We start from the raw sequence: 26,386 nt of genomic DNA, 5'->3' as shown, positions 1-26,386 counted from the left end.
CTCCTGGCCCCCGCTGTAGCTGCTGGCCCCTGCCCTCCCCTATCCCAGCCTTCAGCTGTGCCCCCCAGCCTTGGTCCCCTAAACCCTGTGTTCACCCCCCTTTGGAGCCAGGAATGGGAACATGACTCCATGAAGAGAGGGGACATGAACAGTAGAAAGGGGAGTTGCAAGGTAAAATGTTTGGGAACTACTGCCCTACAATGTTGGTTGATTTATGTCCTGACATATCAGGTTTTATATCCTTCACAAAGTTCTTGATTTTTTTATGGTGTTTGTTTATTTAAACCTTTATGGTTGTCACTGGACATTTTGTTATTCAGGCAAATATTCAATCTTCTTTTAAATCCTGATAAGTTCTTAGCCTCAGTGATGCCCTGTGGCAATGAATTCCATGAATTAATTATGCATTGTGTTGAAAAATCAGTACTCTCAGTAGTTTTAATTTGCTGCCTTTCAATTTCCTAGAGTGTCCCTGTGTTCTTATATTATTTGACTGTGTGACCGGAAGCTCTCAATTTCCCCTCTGTAGTCTATTCGTTATTCTGTATGCTTTAATCATGTCTTCTCCATAAGGGAAATATCCCAGTTACAGCTGGTCAAAATATAGAAATAGTACTGAAGAAAATTTTTAATTTGTTTCCTATTTGCTGGATTCAAAACAGATCCATTTTCCTTTTCGTGAAAGTTAGTTGGACATTTTTATTCACATTTTATTGAAATTGTGTTCACAATCATTATTGAACATTTTCATTTACTAAAAAAATTCAGTAAACAAATATTTTAAACAAGTATTTCTGCCGTCTTTTTTGAAGTATGATGAAAGGAACAGTATGCTAGGAGAAGGTGAATCTCTCCAGTGTTTATTGTATTATTTTCTATCCTTTTCCTTAAGAATCCTAACATTTTGTTTGTTTGGGGATGGATGGTGTTCCTAGGCTGCAAGAGATGGATAGGTGGAAGTGCTGCAGGGATGAACATTGTTTGGAAACTCATTGGCAATAGCTCACTGCCAGCACCACTCAGCCAACAGACATGGAGCAATAGGCCTAACAAGAATTGTAGCTTAAAGCCACACACAGGGCAAAGAATCCCTTTACTAAGGTTTGAGTCAGCCACTTTTCTACATGTGTTACATTGGAGTTACTAACTAACATCCCTGAGGTGAAAGGAGTATACATTTGTGTATCGCTGACCACTATGATATTTCATTCAGTGTATTCTTTTTTCCTAGTGACAGAAATACTTGTGCAAAATAATTATGGTGAGCTATTGGGAAAATATTTAGGTTTGAATCTAAATAAAGGCACTTACATTGTTTCTTTTACTGTGTAGATCAGGTCTGGGCAAAATATGGCCTGTGGGCCAAATCCAGCCCACGAGGCAGCAGGGAGCCCCAGGCAGGCTCCCCTGCTTGCGCTGAAGCCCTGCGCACCCCACAAAAATGTAGCTTCCGGTCCCCATTTCTGTTTCAAAACTGGAGGGGAGGGGTGGAAGCTTCAGGAGCTGCTCCCACCCTCAGAACAGTCCCATTGGATGTTTTTTGGCCAGAAATCAGCAAATGGGGAGCTGCTTGTTTGAAAAAGAACTATGCTCCCTCTCCTCAGCTGTTATTCATTGAAGCACATGGCCAAGCAGGCAGACAGGCTGGCTGGGAAACATTTTAAGTTCTGCAAGTCTTTGCTCTGCAGGCTGGTTTGATTGGCTGGTAAGTCTCCTGGCCACAGCCTGCCTCTGACACCCCAGCTCCTCCCTTCCCTAACCCTCTGCCTCTACCCCCACTCAACATACCCAGGCCCTTTGTTCCTCTCTTGCATCCATACCTCCTCCCAGATCTGGCACTTCAATCTCCTGCCCCAGATCACAATCCCCTCCTACCCTAGGTCACTTCCCATACCCCTGCACTCCAGTCCCCTGCCTTAGATCACAACCACCTCCTTCCTCCAAATGCCCTCCCAGACTCCATTCTCCTTCCTGCACCTCAGTCCCTTACCCCAACCTCCCCGCTGTACTCAACCTCCATCTCAGACCTCATACCTCCTCCATTAATATCATGGAAGAGTGCAACCCCAAAATCTTTCCAAAAATCTTTCCAAAATCTTGGCATGGCCTCCCGTCAAAAATTATTGCCCACCCATGGTGTAGATGCTACAGTAAAGGCTGAACATCTGATTCCTATCAAAGTTGAGTTTAAGCTTCTTACTGGCACACATCCCTCTAAGTCTATAAAAAAGAGCTCACCCTTAAGGCAACAGAAATAGAAATGTAGCCGTGTTAGTCTGGTGTAGCTGAAACAAATATTTGATCTGAGGAAGTGGGTCTGGCCCACGAAAGCTCATCATCTAATAAACCATCTTGTTAGTCTTTAAAGTGCTACATAGTCCTGTATTTCCTTAAGGCATCAGACTGACTACTTCTAGGCTTGTAATCAAGACACAATACCAGAAGCCACCTCAATCATGAAGTTCCATGGCATGAACCCATGAGGAAAAAAAAGCTTTTGTAGGCAAAGGGTTGACAATGAATCCCTATGTGATTGTCCACCCTCTAAATCAAATCACATTTCTGGAAGAGGAGTATGCCAAGAGACCAAGGTTATAAAATATACTTGCAAATAGAGATCCAGCAACATCTTATGAGGTGTTACACTTCAAGCTCTGGTTTTCTGATGTTGTCAGCAGCTTTTCAGTTCAGCACAGCAGCAATCCAATTTAAATGGCCATCAGAGCAGAGCTGAACTGCATTAAATGGTTCCATTAACGTCATATTTAATTTAGTGGTTTAGTGTTGAAGATGTTCATCACTATCCTTTGCTAAATTCTGATCTTGTGGCCAACAAGTTTTATAAATTATATTTACATCTGAGGCAAGATAAACATTAAACAGTTCACATTTCCCAGCAACTGGTTTTTAGTCTGTTCTCTCTTTATTGTATATATTTTTTTAAACTGATGCAGCTGGAGGACAGTTTTGCCTTGGCTACTGATGTAGAACACCCGAGGAAATCTTTATGGGAAGAAAACCACAAGAAGTCAGATAACACCTTAAGAGTTTTTTTGTTTGTTTGTTCTCTCACTCTTTTTACTTTGTTGCGCAGGTCAATCCAGTCTTTTCCTACTTTGTAGATCTCCTGAGTTGACTGGGACTTTTCATTGACATAGAGATCTGACTGCCCTGCACTAAAATCAAGGAGACTTGCATTAGAAGTCCTGTGAAGGTAATTCTTCTTCTACTCAGGGGCATGTGAAGTACAGATAGAAGATCTCACCTATGGGCACTGTGCAGCTGAAATGTAAATGAGGAGCTCAACTTTTATCTTCTTAAAAATAAAAAGAAGTAAAAGTGCTAGCACTGTTCCTTTTGAACCCATGTGAACCAATTGCTAGGCTTGAAAGGAACAAGTCAGCTTCGGTACTCCTGCTTTTCATGATGAGTAATGCAAAATTCAACCCGGCATGAGAAAGTCAGACCCAGCATTGAGAAAGTCGAGATTCTTGGCCTTGGGGAGGCATCCCACAGTGACTCACTCTGACTAGAAATTGAACCTCTACTGCTCTCTGGGTGAACATGAAAAGCCCCAGGAAAGTTTGAATTTCATTTCCCGGGTGGCCAGTGTTGTGAGTACACTTCAGAGCAAGCAGCACATGTAGCCATGACTTCCACTAGTTCAAGTTCCATCGGTGCCAGTTTCCAGGGGCACAAAAGAGCACCAGCATGGAGAGTGCAGATCTTGGACCTCATGGAGGCATGCAGGGAGGAATCCATTCCCCCTGAGCTCCGAAACTGCAGAAGAAACACCAGTATCTATGTGAAGATAGTAAAGTGACCAATGGAGAGAGGATACTCCAGGGGCTCCCAGCAGTGCTGTGTTAAAATAAAGGAGATGATGCAGTCCTCTCACAAAACTAAGGAGGCAAATGGATAGTCTGGTGCATTACAGCAAACATGTCGCTTCTACAAACCAGCTGCATATGATCTTGGGGGGGACCCGACCAACTTCCCAAGCCTGACCATGGAGTCTGCCCAAGATACTGTAGCGTGGACAGTGTGCTGGTGGAGGGGGAGGAGAAGGGCCAAGAGAAGCTGACGAGTGGCGAAAGCCAAGAACTTTTCATCACTTTGGAGACAATCCTCTCCTCCCAGGGAATCTCGCAGTCGGGTACTTCTGGTGTGTTCCTAATTTTTTTTCTTGCTATAAGTGGGTTAAGGCAATTGAGCGTTGTATGTGGTATATTCTATGCATACACAAAATGGAGGGGCCCAGAACAGCTTGTTCACGTGGCTGGAGATGGAGCATAAATCCTCCCTGAATATCTCCATGAAGCTCTCATATAGGAACTCTTTGATTCTTCTCACAAAGTTTCTGGGGAGGTCTGCCTTATTCCATTCTCCACAGTAGGACACCTTCCCATGCCAAGCCAGCAGTAAGTGGTCTGTCAGTACGTGGTGTCATTGCAGCACAAAGCATTGCTGCATAAGGCCCAGGTTTCAGGCCACACTCAGTCAGCATCAGCACCCTATCACTCTGTGTGATTTGGAGAAGACTGATATCTTGCATGGCAATCTGGATGAAGGAGGAGGGGAAGCTATTAACTGCTGCCTCTGCTGCTAGCATGGCTTCAGCCTCTGACACCTCTTCCCTCCCTCCTGCTCTCCTGCTCATAAGTTCCTTCTTCTCCCGGGAGGCAGGGTGTAGCAGGAACAGAGGAGGGAAGCTGCGTGACCACTGCCCTGCCCCTGCCATCCCCACCTGCAGTGTTCTGCCCTGGCAAGCCCCTTGCCATGCCTGCCTCCAAACCACATGAGTCCAGATGTTCCCTTGAGAACTTTGTTGCTTACCTGCTGTACACTGGCCACTCTAAACATTGCACAGAACACATCTTCATTATCTTTAGAGAGACCTTCACTGTATGTTAACAGATTAGGTTTTAGGCTCCACAATGTATCTCCTGTAATGTGTACCCTTGTAACTTTTCATTACAGTAGGGTCAGCAAGGAGCTTGCTGCATACTCCCCTGGCTCCAGCAGCTGTCCAGCTTGCACAAATCTGCGGGTGAAAATGGACAAAGGAAGACATGTTTAAGGAACAAACTGAGTGGAGGCATATGTTTCCTGAGGAGATGCAAATGGTGTGGTAGGAGAGGATAGCAGAGTGATAGGAGAGGAGACTGCGCAGGGAGCAGCATGCGAAGAAACAGGAGAATGTCTTTTCATCCCTGCTGCCTGTGATGGAGCTCCTGGCAGAGATGAACCCTCCCTACCCCATGTAGAACAACTTTCCCTTCTCACCCAGTCCCATAGTTTCTACCCCCCAAAAACAAGCAGGAGGTATTCAAGGGCAGCCTCACACTCAGACTCTAAGGTCTCGGAAGGCAAAAGGCTGCCCTCACATTTCTGATACCCCCTCCCCATTTCAGGTCCCACCATGGACTTATTTTCTTTCCCTGCTGTCTTCCCTAAATAAAAACACATGATCTCTGAACAACAGTCTCTTTATTGCTTGTATTTCAGGGCTGGGGTGAGAGATTACATGCAAACATACAATGCAGGGGAACCTCATTGAGAGCAACATGCATGACTCTCAAAACTGGCCATTCATAAAACTTCCTTTCAAAGCCTTTCTGATTTGCACTGTCCCGTGCTGTGCTCTCCTTATCACCCTGGTTGGCTGCTCAAAATCTCTGACTAGGAGTTCTGCCTCAGCCCTCCATTCTCCTGATGCTTCATTTGCAGTTCCCTACATGCTCCATGACAGAGCAGACAAATGTAGTTAAATGTTGAACCAACATAAAGCAAATGTTTAGATTCAGGACTATCACAACATTTTATTTTGATAGAACAAGTTGAAATAAAACATTGTGTTATTTCCAAATCAAAATTATGCTGAAGTTTTCATTCTGTAAAAAGTTGAGATGTTTCAGCTTTTCATCAGTATAAAAACAAATGTCAACTGTCAAAATTTCCCAGGGGCCAGAAATTCTGACTTTTGATCAGCTTTACTTTTGAGCTGGACTTCTGAGCGCTCTCTGTTTTGGAGAGAGGACTATGGATAGGAGGGAAAGAGCTATTTCAGTGAAGTTGGGAATAAGATTTCTCACTGTAGCCATTTGGGCACTCAGGGTTAGCGAGGATCCAGTTCAAAAACCTCTTATGTGATGTTTTCCATCAATGGTGATGTTACTGCAAAGCCAAGTTCCCCAGACTCTTTCTCACTACATCTTCTGTTGAGTCCTGCATTCCCAGGACAGAAGACACCATTGCAGTCATCTAGTCTGACCTCCCATAGGACACAGGCTAAGTTCCTTCCAGGGTACACACCTGCACACACAGAATTCTAAGCCCACCCACCTCCTCACAGAGCCACGTAGCAACACCCACTTTCCTGCTGGACCTGGAAAGTGGTATAGCTGCTTCGGCGGCCAGGGCCATGTGGAAGGAGGCTGCTCTGGTGGCTAGGGTTGGGGCTGGGGCCACATGGTAGGGGCCTCCTGGCAAGCAGCTGTTCTGGCTGCTCCAGTGGCCGGGGACTCATGGCAGGTGGCTGTTCCAACGGCTGGGAATGGGGCCTCATGGCGGGTGGCTTCTCTAGAGGCAAATAGGGAACAGGGCTACATATCAGGTGGCTGCTCTGGCAGCCAAGGTTGGGGGCAGGGCCGCATAAGGGGTGGCTGCTCTCATGGCCTGACAGCTGCTCTGGTTCCTCTGGCAGCCAAGGTCACGTTGGGGGCAGCTGCTCCCACAGCTGGGGAGGGGGCTACGTTGGGGGGAGGTGACATCTTTGACAGACGGGGATGGGGGCCACGTGATGGGTAGTCACACTGGTGTCCAGAGCTGCTTAATGGGAGACTGCTCTGATTCCTCAGAGAAGCCAGACCACATTGGGGGGCAGCTGCTCCAGGTCTTCCAGCAGCCGGAGCTACACTGGGGGGTAGCCCTAGTATTTTAAGTATAGGTAGAAGTCTGAAGAAACAACCATACTGTTGGATGATTATGATTCAAGATTCAACTCTCGCACACTTTAGATCTGTAATGCCCAAGATCTCTAGTTCATCTTAATAAATTCTATGTTGGTAAGTGGAAGTTTCTCTTTGCATATCTTATCCCTTTCTTCTGCCATTTCACCTTACTTATTTAACTCTTATGCCTATAAAACTTGTGTAGCCATTAGTGAAAAATAGCTGCAAACTAACATAACCTTTTGCTGTAAATGCTTTATTAATACAACAATATATGCCCATAATATTTTGAATACCCTCTAGCCATAGTTACACTACTATACTGAGGAAAGGAGAAAAAAGCAAGTTGAACTATGCTACTCAGAATCAAATAATTTCAGTGCCTGTTTTTAAAATTAAAAAAATAATGGTGGGTTGTTAGGAGCACAAGTCAGGTTTTTTTTTTCTTTCCTTACAATAATATTAAATATTCTCCGTGGGGGAGGGGGCAGAGACGAGGAAGCAACCATTTCTTTCAATCACAGAGAACTTTATAAAGGAAATGCCAATCAAGAAATCACAAAAATGGAATCTCCATAAAAGAGCATAGGTTTTGTCTAACAGCAAGCCTGTTATCTGAACATAAAAAGGCCCTTTGTAGTAGACGAGAATCTGCTCCATTTAAAGGTTCAGTGCATACTGTGATGTAACTTAGGTGGGGACCACCTGGCAGAGATTCTGGGAAGTCACCATGTGGTCCTGGCCCCAGCTCCAATCCTGAGGAAGGACTAGAGCTGAGGCTAAGGCCGCATAGTGGCTGCTTCTGAAGTGGGCTGCAGGGTAGCTGCTGGAGCCTGGGCTGTGGTACAGCTTCTCCTTGGACTGTGATTCCTTGGACTGAGTGCACCTGTCCCCGCTTGCTTGCATGCTAACGTAGGACTGTAATGCATTCTAAGACACCTCGTCACTGTGACTTCCTGCAGGTAGGATGTGTACATACAGCCAAAGAACACAAAGCTGTGTGGGGAGGGGAGAAAAGGGTGAGACCAAAGACCCAAGACTGTTGTTAATCAGACTACTAGTGCGTGTGCAGCAGTAACACACGCCTTCTTTGCTGAGATGCTTTTCTGTCATGAATGTTTCCAAGACAGAAATGGAATAAAGAAATCATGGGGGAGGGAGGGAGTTTATATGTGTGCAGTGCTGCCCCTTGCTGGAAGGGACTGGGATAGTATGACGTGGTCATAGGGCACAGGACCTGGTTCTGTTGAATCCATGCTGGAGAATGAATAGATGTGGTAATTGATGCCATGCTAGTCACAGAACATTGTGCTATGGGCACTGCTGGAGCTCCACAACAAGGGACCAGAGCCCCATGATGCCCAACACTACAGGCCCAGAACAAAAAGCCAGCCCCGGCCCAAAGAGTTGCGTATCAAAATATTCCCATGTCCCTAATCCTTCCACAGGGAAATGGGCACTGATCAAAAGGATGGGCCAGTGTTTAGGGTGCTGCCATGGGACTTTGCAGACAATGGTATGGGGGTGAGTCATTTAACCTCCCTGTGCCTCAGTTTCCCCTCTGTACAGTTGTGAGGCCATATGCATTAGTGACTTGTGAGGTGGTCAGATATTGGAGAGAAGGAGGGCGATTGTGAGTTCCTTGGCAGGAAGAATGCATGTGTCCCAGTGAGGCTGGGGGGGGGGGGGGGCGCTATTAACACAGGCCTTGTAAACCTGAGCTCTGATGCCTTCAGGAAAGAGTCACACTTACCTCTGTTGATGCAGCTTCTCCCTCACCTGGCTATGGGTCTCTTTCTGTAGATGAATAGTAGTATAATGTTTTATAGAAACTTTGTATTAGTCATTTTATAATGTCTCATAGAAACTTTGTATTGTAATGTCTTATGGAAACTGTATAGGCTTCATAATGTCTTATAGAAACTTTGTATTAGGTCTTTTCATAATATAGACACTTTGTATTAAAACTTTTTATATTGCTATGGTTCTTAGGAATAATCAAGATAAAGAAAATGTCTTTGTACTAGAACGGTAGTCTCCAACATTTTTACATCCAAGATCATGTTTTAAATGTCAGGGCAAGCCAGAATCTACCCCATCCCTTTGCTGAGACCCCACTCCTTCCTTGAAGCCCTGCCCTCTCCAAACCTTTCCACAGACTACCTGTTGCTAATGAAAACTCACCATTAATTACATAAAGTAGCCCAATGTCTGAGACTCTGTAACACTGTAACATTTTCTGTTGCCTCTGGGCGGCACTGTTGCCTCTGAGCGGCGTATATTATCATCATATATACAAAAGCCCAACGTCTGTGGCTCCATAATGGTGACTTTGTAACTCTGTAACAACGTTTTCTATTGCCTCTGACTGGAGCTGTTGCCTCTGTAATGTCCTTTGCCTCCCGCTGTGGCACTCGGCTGACTTCTGCGCCGCTCAGCTGGGCCGCCGCACAGGAGCAAGTGGCGCAAACGGCCGTTTGGGCTTCACAGTCCCTATGCAGCATGGCCATTTGCATCACTTGCTCCCACATGGCGGCCTGGCTGAGCAGCACAGAAGTCAGCCAAGCACCATGGCGGGAGGCGAAGGGGGGCGGCGCAGTGACGTGCACAGCCAGAGGGCGGGGCCTGGAAGAGCGTGCATCGCTGATGTCAGGAAAGGGCACCAGATTCAAAAGGAGGAAAGTGGAGGAGACCGAGAGGAGGAGGAGGAGGAGAGTGGAGAGAGAGAGAAAGAGAGAGACGCAGGAGGAGGAGGAGAAGAGAAATAGAGAGTGGGAGGGGGAGAAGAGAGAGACAGAGAGAGAGGCAGGAGGCAGATGAGAGCTGAGAAGGGGGGGGGAGGAAGCAGGAGGAGGAGAGAGAGAGAGAGAGAGAGATGGAGCGAGAGACCGGAGGCTCAGGAGAAAAGACAGAGATAGAAAGGGAATAGGATGTGTAGGAGAGACCTGAAAATCCTGTTTTAAGGTGGGCTAATTGGCTAGTTAATTACATAATTACACCCAAGCCATTTTGCTAGTGCTGCAGCTGGGGAGAATGGTTTAATTTAAATTATTAAACAGATTAAGCATTTTAACTTTCTCATGTTAGTTGATCAAACTTCATTTTAAATAAAGTAAAACATGTCCAACAGAAAAGGTTTCAATGTTTTCTTTATGGCAGAAGTGGGAAACCTTTTTTGGGTCAGGGGCTACTAACCCACAGAAAAATCAGTTGAGGACAACACATGTGAAAAGCAAAAAACTCCTCCAAACCCCTCCAACTCTCACTAATGTGGCCCCCAACTGAGACACCTCACTCTTCTGGCACTCCAGCCCTGACAGGATGAGGGGAAGGGGCAGGGAGGACTGAGGTTCACGGCTTCCCGTAGGCCAGATTTACTTTTCTGGGGTTCCAGAGTTAGTGGGTTTTGTGGACCCCCTTAGGCTCTGGGGTGGGAACAAAAATGTGGGGCTCAGTGTGTGGGATAGGATTGCCAGCAAGTGGGAAAGATTCAGTATCTGGATGGGAAGGGGGGTGCAGGGTCTGGAAGAGAGTTTAGTGGCAGGAGAGGGTGTGGGGTGGGGGTACGAGAGGAAGTTTGGGATAGGAGGGGGTTGGGGCAGTAACACAGAAAAGGTGAAAGGGTGATAATGCAGCCAAATAGCTAGTTGGGGAAGGAAGCTAAAAAGTGGGGAGTAAATGAAAGAGCAGCTTCTGCACAATAAAATTGAATCCCCCTGTCTCAAATCTTTCTTCTGCTCCATCCTCGCTCCCCTCAGCCCCATGATTCTCCCCAGCCCAGCCTAATCCCCTCATCATCCCATGCCCCTCAGTGCACCCTCTATCCCCTTCCATACTGCCCCCACATCCCTGTGCTCCCAGCACACTCACTGGCAGGATAGCAGGGCTGGGACTTGCAACCTTCAGGGAGGGGGAGGGGGCAGAGTCTCTTCCTTGCCCAGTCCAGCCCTTTGCCTGCAGGCAGTGGCTTCAGATTGGGACAGGCAGAGTCCAGGGCCACTGTCACTGGAGGAGGTGGCTCTCAGACCCTGCACACAGCCCACTGGGAACAGTGCATCGTAGCCCTGTTCCCAGTGTGTCGTGTGCCAGCTGCCCAGCCCCCTCCTGGAGCAGGAGGCAAGAGGGAAGATGTACCATGCACTTCTCCCAGCCCAGCCAGCAAGTTAACAAAGAGGGGCAGCCACCTGGGCAGCTACTCCTCTTTGATCCAGCCCAGCTGGAGCATGGCACAGCTTCATGGTCCACAGTTTTCAATCTGCTGAGGCTGTGCCACGCTCCAGCTGGGCTGGATCAAAGCAGGGCAACTGCCCGGCCAGCTGGCCTTGGCGATCGACCCCTAGGGGTGCCACGATCCATGTTGAAGACCACTGTACTAGAAGCAGAATAGATCTTACCCCTTTGACTTGAAAGTGGTTCTGCTCTTGATGAATGAGGTGTGAATGACTGAGGTGTGGACTTCTCTGTCCCTCAAGGGAAGGTAAAAACTTGGAAGGATTAACAGTTGCAACAGTTGAAAAGGTGAATAGGAGCCAAATGCAAGGACAGCAAGATACTGTCAAGTGGGCTCATTGTGAAAGGATCAGATATATGGACAGCCTTGGAGTCAGAAGCAAGCGCCCTCTTTTGAATCAAACAGCCTCTTTGAAGATGAATGTGGTAGCATTGGGAATAGCACCTCAGATCTAATTAAGAACTTAGGGTATGTCTACACTACAAAGTTAGTTCGAACTAACGGACGTTAGTTCGAACTAACTTTAATAGGCGCTACACTAGCGCTCCGCTAGTTCGAATTTGAATCGAACTAGCGGAGCGCTTAGTTCGAACTAGGTAAACCTCATTTTATGAGGATTAAGCCTAGTTCAAACTAGCTAGTTCGAATTAAGGGGTGTGTAGCCCCTTAATTCGAACTAGTGGGAGGCTAGCCCTCCCCAGGTTTCCCTGGTGGCCACTCTGGCCAACACCAGGGAAACTCTATGCCCCCCTCCCGGCCCCGGACCCCTTAAAGGGGCACGGGCTGGCTACGGTGCCCGTGCCAGGTGCAAGCCTGCCAGCACCTAGCCAGCAGACCCTGCACCTGGCACGGCACAGAGCCACCCACCCGATGTCCCCCAGCCCACCTCCTCTTCCCGGGACCAGGCTGGCGGCTCCCGGGAGCTTGCCCTGGACCGCAAGAGGCGGGCACCTTCCTGGGCTAGTGCGGACATCGTGGACCTTGTCCACGATCTCCGCACTAGGCACAGGAAAGTGGCCGGCTAGGGCAGGAGAGCTGCCAGCCTGGCCACCCAGGAGCAGGTGTGCATGAAAATCAAGGGGGTCCACTGAGACCCCCGACCCTGAGCCCTGAGCTTACAATGGCCGTCCTGGGTCAGACCAAAGGTCCATCTAGCCCAGTAGCCTGTCTGCTGACAGTGGCCAACCCTAGGGACCCTGGAGGGGATGGACCGAAGACAGTGACCAAGCCATTTGTCTCGTGCCATCCCTCTCCAGCCTTCCACAAACTTTGGGCAGGGACACCACTCCTACCCCCTGGCTAAGACCATTCCATGGACCCAACCTCCATGACTTGATCTCACTTCCCTTTAAACTCTGTTCTAGTTGAAGCCTTCACAGCCTCCTGCAGCAATGAGTTCCGCAGGTTAACTATTTGCTTTGTGAAGAAGAACAACTTTCTCTTACCAGTTTGAAGCCTGCTACCCATTCCTTTCCTTTGGTGTCCTCTAGTCCTTCTTTATGGGAACTCAGGAAGAACTTTTCTGAATGCACCCTCTCCACCCAACCCCTGCTTTTAGAGACCTCTATCCTGTCCCCCCTCCGTCTCCTCTTTTCTAAGCTGAACAGTCCCAGTCTCTGTAGCCTTTCTTCATCTGGGACCTGTTCCCAACCCCTGATCATGTTAGTTGCCCTCCCTTCTCCCAGCCTTTCTCTTCCCCTCTCCCACCTCCTTTTCCCAGTCTCCCCCCAGTTTTGTTCAATAAAGACAGAGTCAATGTTGGAAGAAACGCTATCTTTATTTTGTACATCAATAAGAAGGGGGGCTAGGGAAGGGTAAGTGGAAGGAGGTGAGGGAGGAATGGGGTACGAGCCCCCGATGGGGAGGACTGGGCTGGCTCTGCGGGCTTCTGGGGGTGGAAGCTCTCCTGCAGCCCCCCAATTACCCCCTCTCCTCAGATGGCAGCCTGCGGCAAGTGCAGCCGGGCTGATGGCCGAGTGGTGTGATGTGCCCAGTGTGGGTACTCCGGGCACTCCAAGCCAGAACTTCTTTGCAAGCGGGGCACCCCTTAGAACTGTGTGTCCGGGGTGGGTGTCGGGACCCTTTAAGCGCAGCCCTCGGCTAGCCTGAGACAGCATCTCCATGCTCTAAGTCCTCCTCTTATGCCCTGCCGGCACTGCTTCCGGCCATCCTTAAGCCCTGTTCAGAGTCCACTCAATGTGGACTTGCTAGTTCGAATTAGCAAAACGCTAATTCGAACTAGTTTTTAGTTCTAGACGCGTTAGTTCGAATTAGCTTAGTTCGAATTAACTAATTCGAACTAAGTTAGTTCGAACTAGCGCTGTAGTGTAGACATACCCTAACTGACACAACCAAAGTGCATAGATTTACATGAGAGGGAAGCTCCTATAAATGTGAGGGGCCTTGCATGGGACCCCAGGTCTCGTTTTGTCAACATTGGTGCATCAGTCCGGACTGACAAAAGTCCAACTCTTCACTTTCCCTCCCCCTTCTAACTCACCTGGCCAGTGAAATTAAGGGAAGTAACAAATTGGTAACTAAGCAATGACAAGATGGAGCAGTGGTCCCCAACCTTTTGAGGTTGTAGGGCACCAGGGGGCGTGGCCGTTCGCCCGCCAGGCGCCGGGGACACTTGCGCGCCCGGGGGCGCCCCCCCCCCCATAGCCTCATGCCCGGGGCTGGGGCCCCCCCCATAGCCGCTTGCCTGGGCCCCCCCCATAGCCACACACCTGGGGCCGGGGCGCCCCCCCCAAGCGCCGTGCGCCCGGGGCCGGCGCTCCCTGCAAGCGCCGCACCGTGTGCCCAGGGCCAGGCCAGCCTTGAGCACCTGGCGGGCGCATGCAAATGCCCCCGCGGGCGCCATGGTGCCTGCGGGCACCGTGTTGGGGACCACGGAGATGGAGTGTGTGTGTGTGTGTATGAGTGCATGAGCACAGTATATTATGTGTATATAATACAATAATTCTATATTACCAATAAATGTGGCATTTTGCCTTACCGCCTGAAGAAGATCCTGTGCAATTCTTTAAGTACAACATTTCCATGGGCTCCTCACATTGGACCCAGCCAGCCCCTTGGGTCTACCTCATGCCGTGTCCTCCACCTGCTCCCTATTGGCCCAGAGAAGGGGAGAGGGGCAGAAAATAGCCATATCACAGTGTTAATTATCCCTTGTTTTAGTATTTTTTTCTTCCATAATATATGTATCTAAGATATGTGTTAGTAATTGGTGGGGGCCACGGTGGCACACATCTGAACTAGTGCACATGACCTCAATATTGGTGCACAAGACAAAACTCACTCTGCTCCTGGATGGAACACTGACTTACTTCAGGTGCATGCCTGTGTGGACAAGCACAAAGAATTTTAATCCTGCCCACCTCATCAGCAGAGCAGCACAGCAGCACTCACCTTTCTCCAACCTAGAACAGAAGCTACTGGCAGTGGTAGGCTTGGTGGGAGAGTGCGGGGCCAAGGCCAAATGACAGCTGCTCAGGTACTCTCGGGGTGGGGCCACATGGCAGGTGGCTACCCCTGTACCGGGCCTGGAGCTGACACCTGACTCCAGCTCTGGCACAAGGGCAGCTGCCCGCCACGTGGCCTAGCCCTGGGAGCAGCTGGGCAGCCGTCACATGGTCCTCATCTCAGCTTCAGTCCTTCCCCAGGGCTGGGGCTGAGGCTGGGACTGCAGTGCAGTTGCCCCAGTAGGGCCCTGCCCCAGGAGCAGCCACACCACAGCCCCGGCTCCAGCCCCAGCACATGGGGCAGCCGCTCACCGCACAGCCCTGCCTTGGGAGCAGCTGGGCAGCCACTACATGGTCCTGGCCACAGCGCCAGCCCTGGGGAAAGGCTGAGGCTGAGGCCAGGGCTGTGATGGCTGATCAGCTGCTCCTGGGTCAGGGCTTGCTTGCAGAGCTTGTTTAAGATCCCAAATAGCCAGAAGACTATTACAAAAACCCCACATTTGGTTTAGTCTTTACATGAGTCACAAAAGTCACCCACCCTAATCTATTAATGCCTCTTTTCCACGGTGCCTTTGCTGCAAGTTTATAAATACCAACCTGACAAACGCTGGTGCCTGTTGTCGGAGACTCTTAAACATTCTTATAAGGAATAGCTGATATTACATCCATCCTTTCGGATGGGACACAAAATTCGCCCCCGCCCCCAGGATCAGCTGTGGCTCCAGCTCTGGCAGCCAGCTTGCAGCCCATCCAGGGAACAAGTCCAGCCCTATTATCCCACTTAGACATACCTAACGTGGGATCCTTTGAACATAGCAATGCGTCTTCTAGGCAAGGTGAGCATTGAAAGACACAAGTGGACAGGCTGGCTGGAACAGACAGGTACAAGGTGTTGGCGTTTCTAGCCCCCTGAGAGGAGGTGCTGGGAACACCAGGATATTGTGGGACGTGCTTTGTATTCATGCCCATCAATGTGAAAGAAGCTATTTGCATATATTTGCATATATATGCAACCACACTTAAACTGCTGCCCTCAGCATGTCCTGTTAGTATCATTGTGGCCTCCGGGCTTCTACAGTTGAATAGCTCTGGTCTAGATCATGCCTGATAGATGTCTGACTAGCCTGCTCTTAAATATCTCCAGTGATGGAGATTCCACAACCATCGTAGGCAATTTATTCCAGTGTTTAACCATCCTGACAGGAAGTTTTTCCTAATATCCAACCTAAACCTCCCTTGTTGCAGTTTAAGCCCATTGCTTCTTGTCCTATCCTCAGAGGCCAAGGAGAACAATCCCCCCTCCTCCTTCTGACACCCTTTTAGATACCTGAAAACTGCTATCATGTCCCCTCTCCGTCTTCTCTTTTCCAGACTAAACAAGCCCAATTCTGTCAACCTTCCCTCATAGCTCATATTTTCTAGACCTTTAATTATTGTTGTGGCTCTATAGTATTGCGGCGGTTCCCCTGCACTGCTTAACAAGGGATTAATTAGCCCTTGGAGAGGGCTGTGGCACCAGCAAATAAAAGGGAGGCTGAAGACAGCCAATCAGGGCCTTGTATAAGAAGGGTCCCTCTAATCTTTTCCATGCATGTATAACCTTTTTCCATCCATGTGTGGAATATAATTTCTTATTAACCAAGGCATGTGTGAATGCACACCATCAATAGAAACACAAAACCTAGCCATGGGCATTCTGCTAATCAGTGTTATCGTGACCCCAGCCCCAGGAGCAGCAGCACCACAGCCTGGACTCCAGCTCTAGCAGCTACCATGCAGCCCACCCCAAGAGCATGCAGGCAGCCACCATGTGGCCCTGACCCCCAGCTCCTGCTCTTCCCCAGGGCAGTAGCTGGGGCTAGGACTGTATGGTGGCTGCCTGGCTGCTACCAAGGCAGGCTGCATGGCAGGTAGCTGCTGGTGCTGGAGCTGGAGCTGGAGCTGGGCTGCAGTGCAGCTCCTCTTGGGACTAGAGCTCCCTGCATTCCTGGTTTTCTCTCCTGTACCCCTCTTCCCATCTCACTACCCTCTGGCTCTCAGAGCCCCCTGCTGGCTCCCCATGCGTCCCTGCCCCACCCTCAGCAACCCAATCCCTGCAAACCCTGGGCATGGTTAGCAGCTTTCCTCTGTCCCAGGTTAGGCCTCTCAGCCAGTGCCACAAGAAGCAGCCTGGGGCAGCCCTTGCCCTGCATACAAGCTGCCCCAGGAGCAGCGATCCATAGGGGGCAGGTTTCACTTCCCCACAAATTGGGATCCTGTCTAGGAGCAGGGCTTGGACCCCAGCAAGTGAGGGTGGGAAGTACTGAGGTGATCGATGGGTGGCAGAAGATCAGGCTGAACTGGAAGCAATGAGGTAAAGGAGGCTTTGTCTGAGATGGGAAGCATTGAGGAGGGGTGCAGAAGCTGAAGCAGGAAGTGCTGAGTTGGGGGGCTCAGGCTGAGGTGGGAAGTGCTGAGATGGGAGCGGCTCAGGCTGAGGTGGCAAGGGCTGAAGTGAGAGGGGCTCAGTCTGAGGAGGAAAGCACTTAGGGTATGTCTACACTACCCTCCTAGTTCAAACTAGGAGGGTAATGTAGGCATACCAAACTTGCAAATGAAGCCCGGGATTTGAATTTCCCGGGCTTCATTTGCTTAAGCGGGGAGCCGCCGTTTTTAAATCCCCGCTGGTTCGAACCCCGTGCAGCGCGGCTACACGGGGCTCGAACTAGGTAGTTCGGACTAGGATTCCTATTCCGAACTATCGGTACACCTCGTTCCACCTAGTTCGAGCCCCGTGTAGCCGCGCTACACGGGGTTCGAACCAGCGGGGATTTAAAAACAGCGGCTCCCCGCTTATGCAAATGAAGCCCGGGAAATTCAAATCCCGGGCTTCATTTGCAAGTGCGGTATGCCTACATTACCCTCCTAGTTCGAACTAGCGGGGTAGTGTAGACATACCCTTAGGTGCATGGTCCAAGTTGAGGTGGGAAGTGTTGAGGTGTGGGGGGAGGGAGAGAAGCAGGGACTCATTCTAAAGAAGCGGGAAGTGTTGAGGTGGTCAGAATATGGCAGACGATCAGGCTGAGCTGAAAGCACTGAGGTGGGTGGTCTCTGTCCAAGATGGGAAGCACCGAGGTGGGGTGCAGAGTCTGAAGAGGGAAGTGCAGAGGTGGGGGGGGGGGTAAGGCTTAGGTGGGAAGTGCTGAGGTGGGGGTGAAGAGGTGGTGACAGGAAGTGTTGAGGGATGGGGCTAAGACTGAGGTGGGGGGTGAAAAGCAGGGACACGTACTAAAGAAGAGGGAAGTGCTGAGGTGATGAGTGGGGAGCAGATGATGAGGCTGAGCTGGAAACACTGAGGTGTAGGGGCTCTATCTGAGATGGGAAGCGCTGAGGTGGGGGTTTCAGGCTGAGGCAGGAAGTGCTGAGGTGGGGGGGCTCAGCCTGAGGTGGCAAGGGCTGAAGTGGGGGGGGGGGGGCTCAGTCTGAGGCGGGAAGCACTTGGATGCATGGTCCAGATTGATGTGGAAAGTGCCGAGGTGGGGGGTGAGAATCAGGGGCTCATTCTGAAGAGATGGGAAATGCTGACATCGTCTGTGAGTGGGAGACAATCAGGCTGAGACTGAAGCACTGAGGTGGGAGGGTGGGGGGGGGGGCTCTGTCTGAGGTGGGAAGTGCTGAGGTGGGAGGGGCTTAGGCTGAGGCGGAACGGGCTGAGTTGAGGGGAGCTCAGTCTGAGGTGGGAAGCAATTAGGTGCAGGGTCCAGGCTGAGAGGGACACACTGAGGTCTGGTGGCAGAGGCTGAGGTGAGAAGTGCTGAGGTGGGGATACAGAGGTTGTGACAGGAAGTATTGAGGGATAGGGCTAAGATTGAGGTGGGAAGCACTGAGGTGGGGGTGAAATGCAGGGACTCATACTGAAGAAGAGGGAAGTGCTGACGTGGTCGGTGGGCAGCAGACAATGAGGCTGAGCTGGAAGCACTGAGGTGGGGTGCATAGTCTGAGATGGGAAGTGCTGAGATCGGGGTTCATGCTTAAGTGGGAAGTGCTAAGGTGGAAGTGTTTCAGGCTGAGGTGGGGGGCTCACGCTGAGGTGGGGGGCTCAGGCTGAGGTGAGAAATGCTAAGGTGGGAGTTGCTCAGGCTGAGGCGGAAAGGGCTGAGGTGAGGGGGGCTCAGCCTGAGGCGGGAAGCACTTAGGTACAGAGTCCAGGTTGAGATGGGAAGTGCTGAGGTGGGGGGTGAGAAGCAGGGACTCGTTCTAAAGAGGCGGGAAGTGCTGAGGTGGTCGGTGGGTGGCAGACAATGAGGCTGAGCAAGAAGCACTGAGGTGAGGGGGGCTCTGTCTGAGGTGGGAAGCGCTGAGGAGGGGTACAGAAGCTGAAGCAGGAAGTGTTGAGTTGGGGGGTTCAGGCTGAGGTGGGAAGTGCTGAGGTGGGGGGCGCAGGCTGTGGTGGCAGGGGCTGAAGTGAGGGGGGGTTCAGTCTGAGGTGGGAAGAGCTGAGGTGGGGGGCGCAGGCTGAGGCCGAGAAGGCTGAGGTGAGGGAGGTTGAGTCTGAGGCAGGAAGCACTTAGGTTCAGGGTCCAGACTGAGGTGGGAAGCACTGAGGTGTGTGTGTGTGTGAGAAGCAGGGACTCATTCTGAAGAGGTGGGAGATGCTAAGGTGGTCTGTGGGAGGCAGACAATCAGGCTGAGCTGGAAGCACTGAGGTGTGGGGGCTCTATCTGAGATGGGAAGCACTGAGGTGGGGGTTTCAGGCTTAGGTGGGAAGGGCTGAGGTGGGGGGGCTCAGTCTAAGGCGGGAAGAGCTGAGGTGGGGGCTCAGGCTGTGGTGGCAAGGGCTGAAGTGAGGGGGGCTCAGTCTAAGGCGGAAAGAGCTGAGGTGGGGGCTCAGGCTGTGGTGGCAGGGGCTGAAGTGAGGGGGGCTCAGTCTAAGGCGGGAAGAGCTGAGGTGGGGGCTCAGGCTGTGGTGGCAGGGACTGAAGTGAGGAGGGGCTCAGTCTGAGGCAGGAAGCACTTAGATGCATGGTCCAAATTGGTGTGGGAAACGCTGAGGTGGGGGGTGAGAATCAGGGGCTCATTCTGAAGAGATAGAAAATGCTGACATGGTCTGTGATGGAAGCACTGAGGTGGGGGGAGGGCCCTATCTGAGGTGGGAAGTGCTGAGGTGGGGGGCTCAGGCTGAGGTGGGAGGGGCTTAGGCTGAGGTGGAAGGAGCTGAGTTGAGGGGGGCTCAGTCTGAGGTGGGAAGCAATTAGGTGCAGGGTCCAGGCTGAGGGACGCACTGAGGTCTGGTGGCAGAGGCTGAGGTGGGAAGTGCTGGGGGGGGGGGGGTGCAGAGGTTGTGGCAGGAAGTGTTGTGAGCTATGGGGCTAAGATTGAGGTGAGACTCCCGAAGGTTGGGGTGAGAAGGAGGGACTCAAACTGAAGAGGTGGGAAATCCTTAGTTGGTCGGTGTGTGGCAGAGGATCAGGCTGAGCAGGATACACTGGGGGGGGGGCTCTGTCTGAGATGGGAAGTGCTGAGGTGGGACAGGCTCAGTTTGAGTTGGGGGCGCTGGGGTGGGGGTGCAGAGGCGGGAAGTGCGAGGTGAGGCGGTGAGAGCTGAGAAGCAGGGACGTGGTGGGAAGCGCTGAGGTGGTCGGTGGGTGGCAGAGGTTCAGGCTGGGCTGGAGGCGCTGAGGTGGGGGACAAGCTGAGGCAAGATGTGCTGAGCTGCGGTGCATAGTCTGAGGTGGGAAGCGCTGGGGTGAGGGCTGGGGCTGAGGTGAGGGGAGCACTGAAGTGCGGCGCTCAGGTCGAGGCGGGAAGCGCTGCAATCGGGGGGCTCGGCTCGAAGCAGGCATCGCTGGGATGTGGGGCCCGCGCTGAGGCGGGCAACACTGGGTGCGGGGCTGAGGCGGGAAGGGTGGAGGTGAGAGACTGAGAAGGCGGGAAGCGCTGAGCTGGGCGGGCTCATGCTGAGGTAGAAGCTGAGGTGGGGGATGAACAGGGAGGATTCAGCCGGAGGCGGAGGGAAGCGCAGTGGCAGGAGGCGAGCAGCAGGGGCGCAGGCTGAGCTGGCGGGAAGCGCTGAGGCAAGGCGTGAGCGGCAGGAGTTCAAGCTAAGGTGGAAGCATTGAGGTGGGATGAAGAGCGAGGGCTCAGGCAGCAAGTGCTTGGCAGGGATTCAGGCTGAGGTGGTGGGAAGCATTGAGGTGGATGGTGAGTGGCAGAGGGCTTAGACAGTCTTCAGATTTGGGGAAAACAAGAACAAATTCCTCATTTATGCCCAGTTTATGTTGGGGATATAGAGTGTGCTAAGCCCTCCCATAACTTATTTTACCTTCTCTCTGTCTGTCTGTCTCTTTCCAACTCCTTCAAGGAAGAGAAGAAAAAGAAAGCCTCCAAGTAACTGAGCAAAGAGGAGGGGGAAAAGGAAACCACTAATGGTAGAGGAGAGGGAAAGAAACTCTGGACACAGTGAGCATCACCCATAATTAAGACTTGGGTCATATGGTGGAGTTGAAGCTATTAAAAACTTAAGCAGTGTGATTTCCCTGGAGAAAAGGTTCAGATCTATAATATCCTGGACTTTTGGTATTATTCTCTGTTAGCTAGCTAGTAAGAGTAACTAACCTGTGATGACAGAACAAAGCTTATGGGGATATTCAAGGTTTAGACCCCTGAGCTGCTTGACCTCCCAGTAATTCAGAGTAAGGTCTTTGACTTATTTCCCTCTTTTCATTATCCCTTGTTTGTAGTCTAGTCAGCGTGACAAATCTATAAGGAGTGTGCATGTCACAATAATCTCTTTCTTCTGTAGGAAAGGTGGAGGCATTTGGTACCTTGAGCTATGTGGCCTGCCTGTAATTCAGTAGAAAGACTCTGCCTTTGAGCTCTTGGCATTAGGACCTTCTAGCTGGTTAAACAGAACAGACCACAGTATATTTTAGGTGCAGGTTGAACTCTTCCAATTTAGAAGGGATTAGAGCTATTTTAGTGTCATTGGTTCTGAGACCTGCCTCCATTACACCTTAAGCCAGTGAATTGATTGACTACCCTATAACTCAGGGTCTAGATTTTATCCCTCCTTGATCTTTGGGAGGGATTAACAGCATTTTAGTAAATAGGGAAGGGAAAGCCCTGCAACTAGGGATCAAGTCCTTACCCTTTAGTTGCTTCCAATTATGCTATTGTGGCACCCTGTAAGTAGGGTCCCTCTGGCATTATTTGAATTAAATTGATGACAAGTCAGTCTCTCTTTGTCTCCCTCTTTGTTTCCAGTGCTACAAAGGAAGACAAGAAAAAAGGAAGATGCCAAGAAATATCAATCAGATAGGAGGAAAGTAATCAAGGAAGCCTCTGAAGCTGGAGGAGAAGGAAAGGGACCCTGGACAGAGTGAGCCCCCCCAAAATTAAGAGCCTCTGGTCAAGGTTATTGAGCCTTTTCATACATTGAGCAGTGTGGCCTTCCCTGTAAGTAGGGTTCAAGTCTGTGATCTGTTGGCAGTGTGCTCATTTAGCTGGCTAGCGGGAGTGACTGGCCCTGTAAGTAGGATGCAAGTCACGGTCCTGTGGCTTATGGGGGATCTTGAGCTCTGTGGAAGCCGGTGCAGCGTGACTTCCCTGCAATTCAGGAGAAGATGGCTGTCTTTTAGGCTCTTGGCACGAGTCTTCTGTAGCAGCCTACTGGGAAGGGACCGCCCTGTAATTCAGGTGCAGGTCGAATCCCACTCATTTGGAAGGGATTAGCAGGAGCTTCGTGCCATTGGTACTGAGACCTGCCTGTAATTTGGGTTCAGGGCTCTACCCTCTTGCCCTTTTGGCATTGTGGCCTGTTGATAATGTAGCTGCCATGACCACCCTGTACCGGAGGGGAAGGTAGCATGTCTCCTGCTCACGAGGGCTTAGAACTAGCTTTGTACCATGGCCTGGGTGACCACCCTGTATGGAGGGTTCTGGTCTCTTCCCTTTCCTTTATGAAAATAGTGTTTTCTAATGAGGCTAGACAGTATGGCCACTCTGTTCTTAGGGAGGGTGTTTCCTCCTCTTGTTTATGCAGCATCCTCTGTTTCAGGAATCTGCCCGTCCTGTTATGCGGTGTTAGGGTCAGCTCTTTTAGCAGTGATTAGGTCTAATTTGTAACTATTTGTATTGAGACCAGACTGTAAATTGTGTTCAGGTCTCTGCTCTTCTGGCATTGTGGATTTTGGCAGTCTAGAGTGTGTGAGCCACCCCAGAAAGTAAGATATAAGATATATATTTCCTATTATTGGGATTTCGGAGACATTTATATAGTGTCGCCCATTTATCCGTCCAATAATTGAGGTCCATGTTTCTTCCTCATTACTTCCTAATAAGATGTATTCCCTTATTCAGCTAATTGGAGTTCCTTCCATTTATGTAGGGTTTAGGTTATTACCCCTATTTCTCATGGGAAATATCATAGTGTCACTTCTGCTCTATCAACATCCATGCAAGCAGGGTATAGGTCTTCCATTTTATCTTATTTCATTTCTAAGTCTAAGTGTACCCTTCCCAATAAATAGAGTACAGCTTTTACCTTTCTTTACCTTTTGGACTGGAGGAGAATCGATCCCCTTTAAAAAATGGGTCAGCTTTCTGTCACTATGAGCTCTTTTCTACTCTGGGCAGTGGGTTTTTTTGTTTTTGTATGTGTGTGTCGATGAATGAGTATGATAGCTATGGATATGAAAGATAATTTTTAATTTTAGTTTTTAAATCGCTGCAGCATATTTATTTTTGTACACTGCCCAGAACCAGAGAACAACTTACAAGTGCACAGATGGGTTTCTCCTTCCACTAGTCATAGAAAGGGTTAAGGGATGGTTGAGCTTTCATACCTATTTTTTAGGGAAGGGTTTGAACATTTTAATACCTTTGGCAGAGAGACCTCCCTGTAATTCTGAAGATGGTCTCTGTTGTTTAGGCTCTTGACACTGTGCCTTTGTAGCCACCTAAAGTGAATGGACCGCCCTTTAATTCAGGTGCAGGTGAAATACTTCTCAGATGGAAAGGATTAGTGCTTGGTTACTGCCAATGGTATTTATACATTCCTGTAATTTCTGTTCAGGTCTGTGCACTAATGTCAGTTTGACTTTGTTGCTTGTTGGTATTATAGTGGTATTATACAACCAATAAGTGGGTTGTAGGTCATATGTCCCCAGTTCTTGAGGGCTTTAGAGCCAGTTTTGTTTCATGGAATAGATGGCCACCCTATAACCAGAGTTCAGGTTGTCCCTTTTTGGTTTTTACTGTGAGACAACCCTGTATGGAGGGTTCTGGTCTTTGAACATAGCGCTCTCTTATGCGGCTAGACAGAGTGACCACTGTGTTCTTAGGGAGGGAGCTTCCTCCTCTTGCTTATGCGGCAACCTGTGTTGGAGCAGTCTGTCCACCCTGTAATGAGGGTTCAGGTCGGCCCTTTGGCCTACGGCAGCTGGATAGTGAGAGTGACTGCCCTGTAATGCGGGTGCAAGTCACCAGGATGCTGCTGATAGGGGAAATTGAGCGCTTTAGGCCCCTGAGCACCGGGGCCTTCCTGTAATGAATGCTGGGGTCTCTGTTTCAGCCTAGTCAGCGTGGCAATCCTGTTAATCAGGGGACATGTCACGTACTTCCCGCTTTTATGCAACACATTGTGGCCCTTGCTCTCTTGTCCGGCATGGCCTCCCTGTAATTGAGGGAAAGGTCCTTGCCCGCCTCTCCTTGGCCATTAATATGCCTTGAGCTGGCGAACTGGACTGGCCACGCTGGAAAACAGCGTGGACGTATAGGTTGGATCCCTCCTTGCTTCAGCTGAGGGATTAGCAGCATGCTAGTAATTGGGGCTGGATGACCTTCCTGTAATTCGGGATCGAGTCTCTGCCCTTGTGCCACTGCACATTACAGTACCATGGCTGCTGGTCAGAATGAGCACCCTGTAAGGAGGGTCCAAGTCTCATGAGTCACTAGTTGTCGTGCCAGCCCCCCGCCCCCGAGAAACTCTGTCCAGGGTCCCTGCCCATCACCCTCCCTTGCCAGCTGGCCTGGAATTGCACCGCCTCGCCTCTCCGTGGCTCATGGCCTGGACGCTGGAGATGAGACATTCTGCAGCCGTTGCTGGTAAGTCCCAAAAGAGATGCTCCTCTGGCATTGTTTGAAGCAAATTGATGACAAGTAACGCCATCATGTCTCATGCCTCTCCCTCTGTGTGTGTGTCTCTCTGGTTCCAGGGTTGCCAAGGAAGAGAAGACAGAAGGAAGGACGGCGCGAGGAAAAATCCGTCGGACAGGAGGAAAGGAAAGGGAGGAAGCCACAGAAGCTGGAGGGGAAGGAATGGGACCCTGGACAGAGTGAGCCGCCCCCCTAAAATTAAGAGCATCTGGTCACTTAAGGCTATTGAGCCTTTTCCTACTTTGAGCAGTGTGGCCTTCCCTGTAAGTAGGGTTCAGGTCTGTGCTCTGTTGGCAGTGTGCTCATTTAGCTGGCTAGCGGGAGTGACTGCCCTGTAAGTAGGGTGCAAGTCACGGTCCTGTGGCTTATGGGGAAACTTGAGCTCTGTGGAAGCCGGTGCAGCGTGACCTCCCTGCAATTCAGGAGAAGGTGGCTGTCTTTTAGGCTCTTGGCACGAGTCTTCTGTAGCAGCCTACTGGGAAGGGACCGCCCTGTAATTCAGGTGCAGGTCGAATCCCACTCATTTGGAAGGGATTAGCAGGAGCTTCGTGCCATTGGTACTGAGACCTGCCTGTAATTTGGGTTCAGGGCTCTGCCCTCTAGTCCTTTTGGCATTGTGGCCTGTTGATAATGTAGCTGCCGTGACCACCCTGTACCAGGGGGGAAGGTCGCATGTCTCCTGCTCACGAGGGCTTAGAACTAGCTTTGTACCATGGCCTGGGTGACCACCCTGTATGGAGGGTTCTGGTCTCTGAACATAGCGCTCTCTTATGCGGCTAGACAGAGTGACCACTGTGTTCTTAGGGAGGGAGTTTCCTCCTCTTGCTTATGCGGCAACCTGTGTTGGAGCAGTCTGACCACCCTGTAATGAGGGTTCAGGTCGGCCCTTTGGCCTACGGCAGCTGGATAGTGAGAGTGACTGCCCTGTAATGCGGGTGCAAGTCACCAGGATGCCGCTGATAGGGGAAATTGAGCGCTTTAGGCCGCTGAGCACCGGGGCCTTCCTGTAATGAATGCTGGGGTCTCTGTTTCAGCCTAGTCAGCGTGGCAATCCTGTTAATCAGGGGACATGTCACGTACTTCCCGCTTTTATGCAACACATTGTGGCCCTTGCTCTCTTGTCCGGCATGGCCTCCCTGTAATTGAGGGAAAGGTCCTTGCCCGCCTCTCCTTGGCCATTAATATGCCTTGAGCTGGCGAATTGGACTGGCCACGCTGGAAAACAGTGTGGACGTATAGGTTGGATCCCTCCTTGCTCCAGCTGAGGGATTAGCAGCATGCTAGTAATTGGGGCTGGATGACCTTCCTGTAATTCGGGATCGAGTCTCTGCCCTTGTGCCACTGCACATTACAGTACCATGGCTGCTGGTCAGAATGAGCACCCTGTAAGGAGGGTCCAAGTCTCATGAGTCACTAGTTGTCGTGCCAGCCCCCCGCCCCCGAGAAACTCTGTCCAGGGTCCCTGCCCATCACCCTCCCTTGCCAGCTGGCCTGGAATTGCACCGCCTCGCCTCTCCGTGGCTCATGGCCTGGACGTTGGAGATGAGACATTCTGGAGTCGTTGCTGGTAAGTTCCAAAAGAGATGCTCCTGTGGCATTGTTTG

The 26,386-nt window shown here is 50.5% G+C and overlaps 1 long non-coding RNA gene across 4 annotated transcripts in view; it reads left to right on the top strand.

Moving 5' to 3' along the window:
- LOC112545439 (uncharacterized) overlaps window positions 1-26,386 on the top strand; it is a 122,510-nt gene that overhangs the window by 75,194 nt on the left and 20,930 nt on the right. Inside the window, exons 1-4 of one of the 4 annotated variants that reach the window (XR_012902703.1) lie at window positions 18,342-18,446; window positions 20,989-21,086; window positions 21,891-24,731; window positions 24,842-26,349. This is a non-coding gene — a long non-coding RNA (uncharacterized LOC112545439). Of the gene's footprint in view, window positions 1-18,341; window positions 18,447-19,883; window positions 19,934-20,988; window positions 21,087-21,890; window positions 24,732-24,841; window positions 26,350-26,386 lie in introns of those variants that run through there. The other 3 variants (XR_012902702.1, XR_012902701.1, XR_012902704.1) reach the window with 3 other exon arrangements.

Source organism: Pelodiscus sinensis, chromosome 3 (genome assembly GCF_049634645.1).
Source record: "Pelodiscus sinensis isolate JC-2024 chromosome 3, ASM4963464v1, whole genome shotgun sequence".
NCBI classification, from domain to species: domain Eukaryota; kingdom Metazoa; phylum Chordata; order Testudines; family Trionychidae; genus Pelodiscus; species Pelodiscus sinensis.
This window is presented reverse-complemented; position numbering and strand designations above follow the sequence as displayed.